This window comes from Myodes glareolus, chromosome X, assembly GCF_982192425.1.
Source record: "Myodes glareolus chromosome X, mMyoGla1.1, whole genome shotgun sequence".
Classification (NCBI taxonomy): Eukaryota; Metazoa; Chordata; class Mammalia; order Rodentia; family Cricetidae; genus Myodes; species Myodes glareolus.
Genome location: NC_142053.1, coordinates 68,140,716 through 68,154,551, shown reverse-complemented (window position 1 = coordinate 68,154,551; position 13,836 = coordinate 68,140,716). Strand labels below are relative to the sequence as shown.

The following is a 13,836-nucleotide window of genomic DNA, read 5'->3' as shown; positions in this document are numbered from 1 at the left end:
AGATTTCATTGTTTTTACTGCTGAGTAGTACTCTAATGCATATATATAGTCCACACTTTCTTTATCCATTCTTCCAGTGAGGGGCATCTAGGTTGTTTCCAGGTTCTGGCTATTACTAATAATGCTTCTATGAATATAGATGAACAAATGCTTTTGTAGTATGATAGGGCATCTCTTGGGTATATTCCCTAGAGTGGTATTGCTGGATCCTGGGGTAGGTTGATCTCAAATTTCCTGAGAAACCGCCACACTGATTTCCAAAGAGGTTGCACAAGTTTGCATTCCCACTAGCAATGGATGAGTGTTCCTTTTACTCCACATCCTCTCCAGCATAGGCTATCATTGGTGTGTTTGATTTTTAGCTATTCTGACAGGTATAAGATGGTATCTCAGAGTTGCTTTGATTTGCATTTCCCTGATCGCTAAGGAGGTTGAGCATGACCTTAAGTGCCTTTTGGCCATTTGAATTTCTTCTGTTGAGAATTCTCTGTTCAATTCAGTACCCCATTTTTCAATTGGGTTAATTAGAGTTTTAATGTCTACTTTTTTGAGTTCTTTATATATTTTGGAGACCAGACCTTTGTCTGATGTTGGGTTGGTGAAGCTCTCCCAATCAGTAGGTTGCCTTTTTGACTTAATGACAGTGTCCTTTGCTTTACAGAAGCTTCTCAGTTTCAGGAGGTCCCATTTATTCAATGTTGCCCTTATTGTCTGTGCTACTGGGTTCTACCTAGGAAGTGGTCTCCAGTGCCCATGTCTTGTAGACTACTTCCCAATTTCACTTTTATCAGATTCAGTGTGTTCAGATTAATAATGAGGCCTTTAATCCATTTGGACTTGAGTTTTGTGCATGGTGATAGATATGGATCTATTTTCATTCTTCTACAGGTTGACATCCAGTTATTCCAGCACCATTTAATGAGATGTTTTCTTTTTTCCATTGTATACTTTTGGCTCCTTTGTTGAAAAATCAGGTGTTCATAGTTTTGTGGGTTAATATTCGGGTCTTCTATTCTATTCCATTGGTCGACTTCTCTGTTTTTATGCCAATACCGAGTTTTTCTCATGACAGTAGCTCTGTAATAGAGTTTGAAATCAGGGATGGTAATGCCTCCAGAAGTTCCTTTATTGTATAAGATTGTTTTGGCTATCCTGGGTTTTTATGTTTTTTCTATATAAATTTGATTTTTGTTCTCTCAAGGTCTGTGAAAAATTTTGTTGGGATTTTATTGAGGACTGCACTGAATATAGGTTGCCTTTGGTAGAATTGCCATTTTTACTATGTTGATTCTACCCATCTAAGAGAATGGGAGATCCTTCAATTTTCTGGTATCCGCTACAATTTCCTTCTTCAATGCCTTAAAGTTCTTGTGAAATAGATCTTCACTTCATTGGTCAGAGTTACCCCAAGATATATTATGCTATTTGTGGCTATTGTAAAAGTTGAAGTTCTTTGGTAGAGATTTTGGGGTCACTGATGTACACTATCATATCATCTGCAAATAATGAAAGTTTGACTTGTTCCTTTCCAATTTGACTTCCCTTCATCTCTTTATGTTGTCTTTTTGCTATTGCTAGAACTTCATGCACTATATTGAGGAAATATGCAGAGAGTGGACAGCCTTTTCTTGTTCCTGATTTTAGTTTCTCTCCATTTAATTTGATGTTAGCTGTTGGTTTGCTCTATATCCCTTTTATTATATTTAGGTGTGATCCTTGTGTCCCCAATCTCTCCAAGACCTTTATCATAAAGGGGTGATGAATTTTGTCAAATTCTTCTTCAGCATCTAATGAAATGATCTTATGGTTTTTTTTCTTTCAGTTTATTTATATGATGAATTAAACTGATAGATTTTTGTATGTTGAATCAGCCCTGCCTCCATCTCTAAAATGAAGCCTACTTGATCATAATGGATAATTTTTTAATGTGTTCTTGAATTCTGTTTGCCAGAATTTTACTGAGAATTTTTGCATCAATGTTCATGAGTGAGATTGGTCTGCAGTTCTCTTTCTTGGTTGGGTCTTTGTGTGGTTTTGGAATTAAGGTGACTGTAGCTTCATAAAAACAGTTTGGCAATGACTCTTCTGATTCTATTATATGAAACACATTAAGGAGTATAGGTATCAGCTCTTCTTGGAAGTTCTGATAAAATTCTGCATTAAAACCATCAGGTTCTGGGCGTTTTTTGGTTGGGAGTTTTTTTTCTTTATGACAGCTTCTATTTCCTCAAGACTTATAGGTCTATTTAAATTGTTCACGTGGTCTTGATTTAATTTTGGAAAATGGTACTTATCAAAAAAAAGTCCATTTCTTTTACATTTTCCAACTTTGTGGCCAATAAGCTTTTGTACATAATTTACTTTCTATTATATGGCGAGGGGATGCTTTATTTTTGATTCAGTCTTTTTGGTGTTCTATATGCTTCTTGTACCTTCAAAGGAATATCCTTATTTTGGTTGGGTAAGTTTTCTTCTATAATTTTGTTGAATATATTTTCTGGGCCTTTGAGCTGTAACTCTTCTCTTTCTTCCCCTATTATTCTTAGGTTTGGTCTTTTCATTGTGTTCCAGATTTCCTGGATGTTTTGTGTTAAGAATTTGTTGGATTTGTTTTGTTCTCTAATCAGTGAGTTTATTTCCTCTCCAGTATCTTCAGTGTCTGAGTTTCTTTCTTCTATCTCTTGCATTCTGTTGGTAATACTTGTCTCTGTAGTTTCTATTTGTTTACCCAGATTTTCCATATCCCGCCTTCCCTCAGTTTGTGTTTTCTTCATTACCTCCATTTATTTTTCAAGTCTTGAACTGTTTCTCTTACCTGTTTGATTGCTTTTTTTGTTGTTGCTGTTTTTCTTGGGTATCTTTCAGAGATTTATCCATTTCCTCTACCTTTTTGTTTGTCATCTCTATTTTTCTATGGCAGTTTTTTCACCTTCTGTTTAAGGTCCTCTACTATTTTTATAATGTTCCATTTAAAGTCGATTTCTTCTATTTCTTCTGGAGTATGGTGTTCAGTTCTTCTTGTTTCGTGATCCTTAGTTTCTCGTGATGTCATATTGCCTTTCAGATTGTTGGAGGATTGCTACATCCACGGCTGTCTTGCCAGTGTAGCATAAATGCTGACTGGATGGGCAAATATTGCCGGCAGGATTGGGATTTGTGCTTCCAGGAGCTGTGTGTTCCAGGCGGGTCCCTGGCAACCAGTTGTGGTGTAAAGCTACCTGAGTTGCCATTAGTATTGACTCGATCTGGCTGTCCTTGGAGCCATATGTGTGTCTTTTCCCTTGTCTGTGTGTTCTTTGTGATTCTTGCATATTGCTAACAGATCAGACTATTCCAGGCAGTTGCGGATACAAACAAGACTGCTAAGGACATTTTTGAATTCTGCTCCGCTATTAATCAAAGCCTTTAAAAAGTAGCCAGTTCTGAAATTGCCAGAATCATCATTAGGACAATTCCTTGATGATATGGAACAAAAGGAGTTAATTTTACTAGGATACATCTTAGAAGCTTTAGGCATTTGCCTGAGAAATATGTGCAATTGTAAACAGGCCTATGAAACCTTTCTTATGGGAAGAAAAAGACCTAGCCTAAACTGACAATATCTGAGCCTGAGAATTGAGAAGGGAGGAAAGTTGAAGTTAGTGATATAAAGTAAACTTCAGAAAGACTCAAGACTATGTATTAGAATTTTCCTAGCAGAAAGCTTTCCCAGGGAGATAGTAGCCTTTTTTCTTTCTCACTCAGGCACACAAGGTCACTTAGCTCAAACCAACCAGCCACCTGCAAGCTGATAAAGATGGTCTAGCTCAAGGGCAGTGATCTCTTTGAAGGCAAGAGGAGAGAGTTTGTTTTGTATAGTGTGAGAAAGCAGAAGTCCTTGTGCCCAAGTCAAAGCATCTTCAAAGATTCTTTTTGTAAATTATTTTATGCTGTTCTTTTCTGTCTTATGATTTGATGATGTATGCCTTTGCCAAGTTCTTTGATTGTAAAAAATATATAATCCTGCACTGAAGTAAGTAAATCGCCACAGCATGCCTCAATATTGAGAGTGTCTGTGTGTCATTTTTCTTCGCCGTATCCTGATCTCTCCTGTGCCTTCGCCCTGATTCCCTACGGTCTGAGTGGCCCCCCTGAGCCGGTCCGTAGCAGGTGGCGCCCGAACAGGGACTTGAAGGACAGGTAATATTTCTCTTTTCTTTCTTTTCCTTTTATTAGTTTTCAGGAACGGCTCTTACCAGGGAGCTGCAGTCCCGCCGGAAGATTTGCCGGTCACAGTGTAAGTAATCCTGAGGAACCATGGGGCAATCTATGAGAGATGCCTCACCAGACATAGTCCTAAGAATGGTCTATGCTGGAACAATGAAGGGTTGGAAATTCAGCGCCAATATTGAAAAGACATATGGAGGAGGTGTAAGAGACTCCTCATCTCTCACTTGTTATAATTGTGGGAAACCTGGGCACATGCAGAAAGACTGCAGGAGGCCCAGGGGAGCAGGACAAAAAGGAACAGGGCAAAGGGGAACTCCCGGACTTTGTCCCCGGTGCAAAAAGGGAAAGCACTGGAAGAATGAATGTAACTCTAAGTTCCATAAAGATGGAACGCTCTTAGATAAGAATAAAAATAAACATAAAAATAGAAATAAAAACCAGACAAATATAAAACAAAAGGTCTAAAATTATGATCAGAGAAAAGTTAATAGGGAATTTTAAAAGGCATTAGCAGCTAAAGGACATTTTCTGTGCCTCTTCTCTTTTCTGAGTTAAGTTTTTCACTGTGATAACACTCAAGGTTTCTTCCGCTGGCCAGCAGTTTCTTCTCTTAACTCTTTCCTGTCCTAATACTGCTTATAAAAGGTTTTAAATTATTCCAACCTGTAACTTTAAAAAACATTAATTTAAAAACAAATGTTAAAGATACATTAGGCTTCTATATTATCTAAAAACCAACAAGGGCAAAAAGGCTAAAATAATGATAATAATAAATAAAAATAATAAAAGGGGTTTGTCTAAAAGTGTCTGGCTTAATCAATGAAACAAAGATTGAGAAAGGAGTCAAAACCTAAAAATTACAAAAGATATATAAAATGTTATAATTTCTTATATCTGAATGTTTAATGGTCAATTCTGGTTTTAAAAGGATTTATCTTGTGAAAGGGTCATGGTTATTTCTTTTATGCATGCTTGTGTAGCTTTATGATATTAAAAAATATATGAGGTGAGTATACTCCACAGAGTAAGGGTCTCAAAAATTCTGTCCTATGAACATCATATGATTTTGCCACATTTTGCCAAAAACGTTCTGAGCAAATATTGATTTGGGTATTTTTTAATAATATAATTATTGATTAATTGTTCATGCTAAAATAATGCTTTCTCCACATTCAGCAAAGAAATTATATTTAAGATTTGTCTTTTTTCTAAGTAAAGACTTTCTAATATCTTGACAGTTATTTTTTGCAATAAAATATTCAAATGTTCTGACTCATAATTTTTGAGAATTTTTATGTCTTAAAAATACAATACAAATACTTATAAAACGTTTCATATTGTTTATGATTAGGTTTTAGCCTCATTGTCTTTACTAAAAATGATTAATTTACAGGTTTACTTTAACAAAGATATGGTATATATTTTTGGTTTGTTAAAAGTATAAGTTAATAAAAATAATAAAGTTTGCCTAATCAGAGATACCTGGACAGCCATAAATGCTTCAAAAATCTGTATAAAATGGCATTTAAAATAAAGTTTAAAAAGCATATATTAGATAGAGACTCTGAGACTTTGACAGTGACCTAAGGTCTCCAAAGAAGATTATGGGACACCACGATGTCTCCACCTGAATAACAATAATGCTGACCACTGGGTAAGATGACCCCCAGTGCAACACCTGCTGTCAGGACCTGGTCCAGACCATGAACAAACAGCAGGGGAAATAGTCCTCAGGTAAGCTGGGGATCCTGTGACTAAAGCAGGGGAAAATAGTTCTCAGGTAAATGGGAATCCTACGACTAAAGTAGGGACGATTAATTGCTTTTCCTATAAGTAAAAGGAAAGCGTCTGCTGTTAAAGCAGGATTCATTTATAGCTCTCTTTGTAAATAGAGAGAAGACAACCGCGGCAAAGCGGGGGTTAATTACTTTTCCCTGGAAATGAAGGGGGAGCAGCCGCTATCAAAGCGGGAGTTTTATTGCCCATTCCATAAACAAGGAATGAGTAAAAAACAGTTTCGCAAGTCGACGAAACGAAAGTAAAAGGAATATCAATTAAATATGGGTGCTAATCAATTGCACTCAATTTTTTAGGCTCTTAATGAGCTGCTATGTTTAAAGAATCTAGAAGATAAGACAAAATACTTAAAAGAAATTTTTTGCCATTGCACCCTGGCTCGCTGTTTCAGGAAGTCTCTCGATGTCATTGTGGGAAAAGAGGGGAGAGACCTAGACTTTGCATTTAAGCAAGGGATCCTTAAGGGAAAGGAAAAATCAGTTAAGGAATCAGAGCCAGGAATTTAAAACCTGATGCTCCAGAGTTTATCATACATGAATTGCCTAGAGCAACACCAGGTAGTGCTGGCCTTGATTTGGCTAGCTCAAAGGATATGATTCTTTCTAAATGGGATGGCATTGCCTTAGTACCTACATCAATGAAAGGAACATTGTTGCCACAAACTGTGGGACTTATTATAGGAAAAAGTTTCAACTATCAAAAGAATTCTAAAGTTGTGTCAGGTGTCATAGATGCAAACACAGAAAATGACATTAAGGTCATGGTGAAGCCATTATCTGAGACTATTCAGATTCATAAGGGACAAAGAATTGCTCAACTATTACTGCTACTTTATGTTAATTTACCTAATAAAGTTTTGAGGAATAAATAAGAGCAAGGGCAGTTTGGATCCTTAAGGGAGGGGTCAAGTCAATTTGGAAGTTAATTAGAGGCTGTCTGGAAGATCTATATTACAGTAAAGCAGTAAAAAATGGACAGGCAGCGCTGGAAATGTTGCAAGAGGAAAGATCAAAAAAAGTCAGAAAAGACAAGCAGTAAAAGGAATCATCAGGAATGGGGAGAGTTATACCCGGACCTTTCTGAGTTAAAAGAGTCAGATAAGCAACTACAAGCAATTGTAAGCAAATTTGAAAAGGCAAAGCTGAGAAAAAGGATGAGAAAAAAGGAGAAAGGAGGTTTAAAAGCGCTGACGCTTTGCCCCATAACACCCTCCACCCCTCCACCTTATGTGGGAGGAGGTAAGGGCAGCTTCGAAAGCACATTTTATTTAAGCGTTTGAAAAGAGGTGAGAACTGAGCTGCAATCAGCATACCCAGTGTTTCAAAGTCCGCAAGAAAATAGATACAAAAAGAATAAAATCATAAATTATTTAGGAGCATGAATTTGTGAGAAGCAAATTATTCTACAAAAGGTAAAATTGAGAAAAAATAATTTAAAGATCTTGAAGGATTTTCAAAAGTTGTTAGATGATATAAATTGATTTAGATGTTATTTTAAGGAGCATCCTGTAATATTTTCTGAAATAACATTATCACAGCCTATTTCCATGGCCCCAAATGTATTTACAGACGAATCTAAGACAACATTTAATCTAATATCAGATTCTACAGATGTTAATACCCTCAGAATTTTAGAAGTAGCCAGGACCTATTAAAAGTTCCAGCCCTATGTGTCTTTTATTTCAGCAATCGCAACATTTAATTTGGCAGAGAAGAAATTGTTTTTACATTCAACATATGAAAGTCCATACAGCTCTGCCAGGACCTTTGAATGAAGGAAATAATGTAATTGATCAATGGACTAAAATGGAATATATATATATATTCATGAGTTCTTAGAGAAGGCGAGAGCTTTTCATAAAGCTTTTTATGTCAATGCTAAAGCATTATAACAAAAAATTCATCTCTCTCTCGAGCAGATTGCTCGACAGGTAATCTTGCTCATCAACATCTACCCAGCACTGGAATAAATCCACGGGATCTACTCTCTCTAAAAATCTGACAAATGGAAGTAACACATGTATTCTCCTTTGGAAGGTTATGCTATGTGCATATGACTGTTGATACTTTTCCATAGTTGCTTCAGCACACACAGGAGAAGCTATTAAGGATGTTATTCAATATCTCACTTTATGTTTTCAAATTATGGGAATGCCTTTACAGATAAAGACAAATAATGGGCCTAAAAGTTTTAAATGTATTAACTTCTGTTCCTAGTATAAATTTGTCTCTACAGGTTTCTCCTTGGCTGGCAGACACAAACAAGCATTAATTGCTGCCTATAACCTGCTCTAAATGACTGTGGACCAGTCTAGCCGATGTGAATGCCCCCTAGCTCTTCAACAAAGTCCACGAACCAAATGTTTCCAAAATTTTCTCTTTTTGACTAGCATTTTACCTTTGTTAACCTTTGACAACGTCGCCCCAAAGTCAGCTGGAAGCAGTTAAAAGAATACATCGCCCAATTATCCCTGGTTAAAATGCTAAGTCAAAAGAGATATATTAAAAACCCAAAGTTAACAAAGCTAGCTTATGATTGAGCTGACCCTTAAGACCAGGAGGATTGGGGAAATATAGGACCCTCACCCCTTATTTTCAAAGGGACAGAAGAAATTCCTTAGGATGTTTTTCATAATAATGTTACAATTATTAACCAATTATAATGATAACTTCTTTACAGTCATAATGGTTCTACTTATGTTTCTAAAGCTTTTGAAACTTTTTGTGCACAATGACACAATGTACATATTACAGGCATCCCATATAGCCCTTAGGGCCAGATAATTTTTAAAAGAGCACATGAATATTTTGCTCCTCATCATTTATTATCACATACCTTATTTGTATTAAATCATTTAAATACTAATGATAAAAGATTAACACCTGCAATGGTGCATTGGACCTGTGAGTCTAACTCTGTTTTGCCAAAAGTCCTATGGAAAGATCTGCTGTCTGGCCAATGGAGAGGACCAGACGTTTTAATAATATTTGGACGAGGGTATGCTTGTGTGTTTCCACAGGATGCCGACTCCCCCATCTGGATACCAGATAGGCTTGTCCAGCCGACGCCAGGAGAGGCGGCGAAAAAGGAAGAGGCAATGGAGACAGACGAGATATCTGATGTGTCAAATGAGGAAAATGAAGGCAACTCAGTTACAGGCGTCGGAAATCACCTGGACGAAAATCAGATGCCTTGTCAAAGAAGCTAGAAGACTGCTTATTCAGCAGGAAAAACCCCTGAAACCCAGCCTATACTTTCTTGCTTTCTTAGCCTTGATATCTGCTCCTCCTACAGTACAGGGAATGGCTTATTGGGCCTATGTTCCTAATCCCCCAGTTTTACAACCTGTTGGCTGGCTAGATCAAGAGCCCATCAGGATTTTAACTAATGATACTAGGAGACTGGGAGGTGCTCAGGACTCTGACTCAAGAATTAGTTCGTCCTCGTTAATAACCTTTGAGGGACGTTCTGATTCCTTGCCTATTTGCATTACACTTTCTGGAAAGGTACCAAGATTTTGCTTAAGTTCAAGCTATAGAACTTTTCTTACTGACAGCCCAGATAAGGAAAATGTTGGTAAGAGATGGATTTGGGAAATTCAGATGCAGACCTTAGGGGAATATAATTATAAAGAAACGTTTGAACAGGTTTCATCTATGCCTATTGAACCATGTATTCAAAAATATCGGGATAAGGATCAATTTTGGGATTCAGCTATTAATAAGTTCCCTACATGGCTAACTTGTGGCTTTCCAAATACAGCCACTAAATATCAGCCTAAAGATTCCTCTTATGAAATTTGGGATTATTCTATATCTTCAAGTTAACAGTATTTTTATGAAAACCATATAAACACTCATCAAGAGAAATTTCATCACTATAAATACGTAAGGGTAGGAGAGCCCTTACGAAGATGGTTTTCTCCAGGTTTTGTTGAGCCTACATGGTTTGCTAAAGAAGGGAATATTACTAGAAAGCACTCTGGCCTGTTCAGATTGCTTGCTGCAGCTAATATATTTCTGGAAAAAAGACCTAATCATACTAAGATTGAGCCTATAGGACTCAGGGCATGTATTTCTTATCCTAATGCATTGTTATTAGCTCAGCCTGCTTTTGTTAATATTACCAAAGTGAATAAGTCCTATCAAGTTGTTTGTCATTCCTGTAAACTAACTAATTGCATTACTTCAGCTGAACCAAAAGATTTGAATGTTTTGCTTATTGTTAGACGTTCACCTTTTGTTATGCTACCTGTGGAACTGGGAACTGATCCTTGGTTCGATAACTCCGCCTTGCAAGTTTTGAATACATTAAGAGATTTGGTACGGCCTAGGAGATTTGTGGCTACACTTATTTTAGGCATAGCAGCATTAATATCAATACTCACCACTTTTGCTGTAGCTACAACAGCGTTAGTTCAAGAGATTCATACTGCTCATTATGTGAATACATTAAATAAGAACATTACATCTGCATTACTGAGACAGGCAGCAATTGACAATGAATTGGAAGCAAAAATTAATGTATTAGAAGAAGTGGTCCTTGCTCTTGGACAGGACATTGCTAATTTGAAAACTACTCTATCCACACGTTGTCATGGAAGCTTTAAAGCAATTTGTGTCACACCACTGACTTATAATTATTCAGAGCCATGGGACAAAGTGAAGGCACATTTACAGGGTGTTTGGCAAGATAATAACATCACATATGATTTAATTGCATTACAAAAAGATATTTCTGCTATTAGCCAAGCTCATTTACAACTAGGTGGTCTACAAGATTTGGCTAATGAAATTGAGTCAGGAATTAAGGCTTTAAATCCATTAAATTGGGTGCAGTATTTTGTCCTCATTGGAATAGTCATTTTATTAGTACTGTTGGTGATTTTTCTATTCCCTTGTCTCCTTAAATGTCTTTTCAAGTCAATGGCCCAAGTGAAACAGGATGTGTTCGAGTTGCATTTTAAAAATAAAAAACGGGGACCTGCTACATCCACGGCTGTCTCGCCAGTGTAGCAGAAATGCTGACTGGATGGGCAAATATTGCCGGCAGGATTGGGATTTGTGCTTCCAGGAGCTGTGTGTTCCAGGCGGGTCCCTGGCAACCAGTTGTGGTGTAAAGCTACCTGAGTTGCCATTAGTATTGACTCGATCTGGCTGTCCTTGGAGCCATATGTGTGTCTTTTCCCTTGTCTGTGTGTTCTTTGTGATTCTTGCATATTGCTAACAGATCAGACTATTCCAGGCAGTTGCGGATACAAACAAGACTGCTAAGGACATTTTTGAATTCTGCTCCGCTATTAATCAAAGCCTTTAAAAAGTAGCCAGTTCTGAAATTGCCAGAATCATCATTAGGACAATTCCTTGATGATATGGAACAAAAGGAGTTAATTTTACTAGGATACATCTTAGAAGCTTTAGGCATTTGCCTGAGAAATATGTGCAATTGTAAACAGGCCTATGAAACCTTTCTTATGGGAAGAAAAAGACCTAGCCTAAACTGACAATATCTGAGCCTGAGAATTGAGAAGGGAGGAAAGTTGAAGTTAGTGATATAAAGTAAACTTCAGAAAGACTCAAGACTATGTATTAGAATTTTCCTAGCAGAAAGCTTTCCCAGGGAGATAGTAGCCTTTTTTCTTTCTCACTCAGGCACACAAGGTCACTTAGCTCAAACCAACCAGCCACCTGCAAGCTGATAAAGATGGTCTAGCTCAAGGGCAGTGATCTCTTTGAAGGCAAGAGGAGAGAGTTTGTTTTGTATAGTGTGAGAAAGCAGAAGTCCTTGTGCCCAAGTCAAAGCATCTTCAAAGATTCTTTTTGTAAATTATTTTATGCTGTTCTTTTCTGTCTTATGATTTGATGATGTATGCCTTTGCCAAGTTCTTTGATTGTAAAAAATATATAATCCTGCACTGAAGTAAGTAAATCGCCACAGCATGCCTCAATATTGAGAGTGTCTGTGTGTCATTTTTCTTCGCCGTATCCTGATCTCTCCTGTGCCTTCGCCCTGATTCCCTACGGTCTGAGTGGCCCCCCTGAGCCGGTCCGTAGCAGAGGATTTTTTGCTTTGGCGCCTGCCCATCTCTTCATTCAAATGCAGCCAAGAGTCTTGGTGTCTTGGTCCAACCTTTGCTGAGACTGACTCTTCTCAGTGCAGGCACAGGAACTGTTCCCCAGTTGGTTGGCCAGTGGGTCTGAAAGGTTTTCCTCAGAACAGAGGCAGGACTCCTCGAGTTCAAAGGACCCCACAGACAAAAGGGCGAACTTGAGGGGGAGGGGAGAGTTGTGTGGAGTCAATAAACCCCTGCAGCAGGAGCTGGAGGTGCCGTGCACTCCCCTCTGGCTGGGCAGGTGCACACTCACCCCTCTGAGTGGGTAGCCCCAGTGAAGGAGCAGGACCTGTTCCAAAATATTATTTTCTTATTTTACAATAAAGCCCAGTTCCCATTTCCTTCCCTCTTCCCGCTGAGTCATCAGAATCAGAATGACAGCTTACTAAAATCATTAATAATAAATTTATTATAGCAAAACCTAGAAGTCCCCATATTAAAACATATGTACATTTGGAAGGTGTTTGAGACTTCAAGTACAACTTATATTTGCTGTTTTTGTTACTCTTGTTTTGTTCTGAATTTCACTAGAATGATAATGAGCTTTAGAAATAGACTCTCATGTATCTCAGTCTGTGCTAAAATACTATGTACCTCAATATTACCTTGATTACTTGATACACTTCTCTCTCCTCATCAAGTACTAAGATCATACATGTGTTTAGTTACAGCTGGTATTGTTGGACATGGCATTCACAATTTTATGCATTCTAATAAATGCTGTACCAAATAAGTTCCATCTTTTACTCTTGAATATGATGCCAACTTTTAAGATAGGTGTCACTTCTAGATATGCATTATTTAAAATGGTACCAACAGAGGCATTTTAAATTGTAGCCACAAATAGCATGACAGAATTGCTCCTTCTCTAATTATTATAAATCAGATACTAATTTTAATACACAAAGAGCAGATATTACCATTAAAGTGTATGTCAAATCATTATTTACAATTCACAGTTATTAGATGTGATTTTCACTTAATTTACTAAATAATCACTAAACTACCATTGATTTGTGCAATTATTTTCCAACCAAAAAATATTTTAATGGCAAAATTTTCTGGCTTATTTGGTGAATATAAATCCTGATTTTTTAAATAAAACCAGAAATTCTATTTTTTATGAATTAAATATTTGATAGTATACCAGAATGATCATACAAAACACTGGCTTCAAATCTGACTTCTTGGTCTGTAATTGATTTGAAATCTTCTAAATTTACTGGGTTTTATTTAGTTTTGTTTTGTTTACCTAAAACATTTAAAGTTACAGATAATATGTCAAATTATTGTCTCAGTGATTAAATAATTTTATTTTGCTACTTTAAAGGAAGTCAACAATGTATAAATTAGATCTGTGCAAAGATGTGTGCTATTAAGATTTTTCATTCCAAATACAATATAACCTAAACTGGCAACTTAAACAAGTAACATTGATTTTTATAAATATTGGAGGCTGAATACTGAGCAGGCCAAAATCAAGGATCCAGTATGATCAAGGTCTGGTGATAGCTTCTGTCTGAATGTAGATAGTCTCCTTTTTACTCTGTTCTTGTATGGCAGTAAAGGACTTGGAAAAATCAAGGTCTTATTCTGTAAAGAAACAAACCCTATCATCACATTCTCAGGCTTTATAATTCACCTCAGCTTAATAACATCTCAAATTGGTTATCTCCAAACACAAAATGAAGATACATAGTCAGGGGAAGGATCAGTTC

The 13,836-nt window shown here is 37.0% G+C and overlaps 1 long non-coding RNA gene across 1 annotated transcript; it reads left to right on the top strand.

Annotated features, from left to right (window-relative positions):
- Positions 1–3,079: 3,079 nt before the first annotated feature.
- On the top strand, positions 3,080–11,953 carry LOC148117362 (uncharacterized). Its single transcript, XR_015736954.1, has 2 exons — positions 3,080–4,179; positions 9,026–11,953. It is a non-coding gene; the product is annotated as an uncharacterized LOC148117362 (long non-coding RNA).
- The last annotated feature ends 1,883 nt before the right edge of the window (positions 11,954–13,836 follow it).